The sequence below is a fragment of the Sinocyclocheilus rhinocerous genome, unplaced genomic scaffold (genome assembly GCF_001515625.1).
Source record: "Sinocyclocheilus rhinocerous isolate Xijiao unplaced genomic scaffold, SAMN03320098_v1.1 scaffold3243, whole genome shotgun sequence".
In the NCBI taxonomy this organism is placed as follows: domain Eukaryota; kingdom Metazoa; phylum Chordata; class Actinopteri; order Cypriniformes; family Cyprinidae; genus Sinocyclocheilus; species Sinocyclocheilus rhinocerous.
Window position 1 is genome coordinate 171,830 of NW_015636692.1, and position 2,445 is coordinate 174,274.

Sequence of the window (2,445 nt, forward strand, 5' to 3'; positions counted from 1 at the left end):
GTCTTTGCAACTTTACAGATCTTCTTTATGCACCAAGAGCTTGTAACACTCCAAAGAGAAAGGAAAAATTGAAATCGCATCATATGACCCCTTTAAGTCTATCTGGTGTTATTGAGAATGCTGCTTAAGCTTTTAAGGTATTGGCAACATATCCATTGGTCAACTGTTAAAAACAACAGAATTGTTACAGGTTATGCAGGTTTTGGCAACATATTTGATTGGTCATTGGTTAAGGGCAACATGCTTGTTGCTTAAGGCATGCTCAGAACGGAACCATACCGCCAATCCAACCTGTATGCTAATTGTCAATCATCTTTGACGACAGTGGTCCTGACAGAACTGCTGATGACGTCTGCAGTATGCAATGATAAACTCACACTGCTGCCGCATGAACACATTACACTGCATTTAGTTTAACTAGTGATACTGCTTAGAAATTGTTATTTTGCATTTTTAATCCAATTTTGGGTCTGATCAAATAAGTCGAGTGATGTAAAAATCACAGCTGACTTCACATCCGGTTCATTCATCACAGGAAATGGAAGGTTGCATTGTGGGATACAGCCTGTTAAATCTATGTTAATCTAGGTATTCCACACATAAAGCAAATGCACACACTGAGCAGAGTTTACGCATTGAATACTGCACATGAGTACAGTATGAACACTCAAAACTCTGACGCTGACGGATGGGAAAATAATAAACCTCCTTAATATGTGTTCAGGGATCTGTTAAAATAACTGAACAGTAAGAACAGTATTATGATAAGGATATTTATATTAGTGTCTACACCAACGAACGATGACGTTCTGTTTATTATAAGCGTGTGCTGCAGTTTTGTCGTCTGCAGATTCAAATGCTCTTTAAAGTAAAGTTTTATTATTTATCAGCTGGAAAAAAGTGACTGTAACGATATTGTTCCTCTGTGTCGTTATCATTATAGTTGTGGTGTAAACTAACTATTATTTTCACTCTCTGGTGCTCCTCATGTGGCGGTCAAAAACAAACGATTTGAAATTAATGTGCTATAGTTTAGTGTCATAATGTTTTATTTAATATTTTGTATTTTTAGGTGATTTTATGGTACCGAACTATATTTATGGTACAGTTATGATCTATTTATTAGCTGTTAACCACTTTTTGAGCAAAGACATGAAAATGTAATTTTCCACCATAAACAGTCATAAATCTTGACTGCTGTGGAGCTCAGACTTATGTTTGGTCATGCATTGTCATGGTTCAAATCTTACCTATCTGACGATCACAAATACAGTATGGAGTACCACAAAGCTCAGTACTAGCACCGTTGCTTTTCACACTTTACATGTTACCCTTGGGAGACAACATCAGGAAACATGGTGTTAGCTTTCACTGTTATGCTGATGATACTCAGCTCTATATTTCTTCGCGGCCCGACGAAATATAGCAATTCACAAAACTAACAGAATGCATAGCTGATATAAAAAAAAAACTGGATGACTAGTAATTTCCTAATGCTAAATTCAGAAAAAATAGAGGTGTTAATTATTGGACCAAAAACCTCTGTATGTAATAACCTAAAACACTGTCTAACACTTGATGGCTGCTGTCAATTCTTCGTCATCAGTCAGGAACCTAGGTGTGCTATTTGATAGCAATCTTTCCTTTGAAAACCATGTTTCTAGCATTTGTAAATCTGCATTTTTCCATCTTAAAAATATATCTAAATTATGATCTATGCTCTCAATGTCAAATGCAAAAATGTTAATTCATGCGTTCATGACCTCAAGGTTAGATTATTGTAACGCTTTATTGGGTGGTTGTTCTGCACGTTTAATAAACAAACTCCAGCTGGTCCAAAATGCAGCAGCTAGAGTTCTTACTAGAACCAGGAAGTATGACCAGGAATTTTTACACACATATTGCATAAAGCAAAATGGTATATCAAATCATTTTATATATTTTATAACATAATTAAGAACCATCCTTAAACAAAGTTGGGTATAAAAAAATCCTGAAACCTAAAAATTGATTGGTGATTTAAAAAAAAAAAATCCCATTGTTTTTGCCTTTTCATGTCTATTCTTGTCATTTTATTTTTAGAAAAACTGAGTCCTGGTGTCCTCTACAGAGGACATAGCATAACATATGAATAAAATATAATTTAAAAAAATTTTTTTTTCTTATGCTCTAAACAATGTAATGACATGAAAAAATACTAAATTCTCAAAGTTTTTTATTTCTGGTTCTCAGGAGGATATTAGCCCGGTTCTGTCAACTCTACACTGGCTCCCTATTAAACATTGTACAGATTTTAAAATCTTGCTAATTACTTATAAAGCCCTGAGTGGTTTAGCACCTCAGTATTTGAACGAGCTCTTGTTACATTATAGTCCTCCACGTCCGCTGCGTTCTCAAAACTCTGGCCATTTGATAATACCTAGAATATCAAAATCAACTGCGGGC

The 2,445-nt window shown here is 35.0% G+C and overlaps 1 long non-coding RNA gene across 1 annotated transcript in view; it reads left to right on the forward strand.

Annotated features, from left to right (window-relative positions):
* The window catches only part of LOC107748031 (uncharacterized), a 26,153-nt gene that overhangs the window by 14,155 nt on the left and 9,553 nt on the right, over positions 1-2,445 (forward strand). The window contains exon 3 of the long non-coding RNA XR_001640871.1: positions 435-439. This is a non-coding gene — a long non-coding RNA (uncharacterized LOC107748031). The remainder of the gene's footprint in view (positions 1-434; positions 440-2,445) is intronic.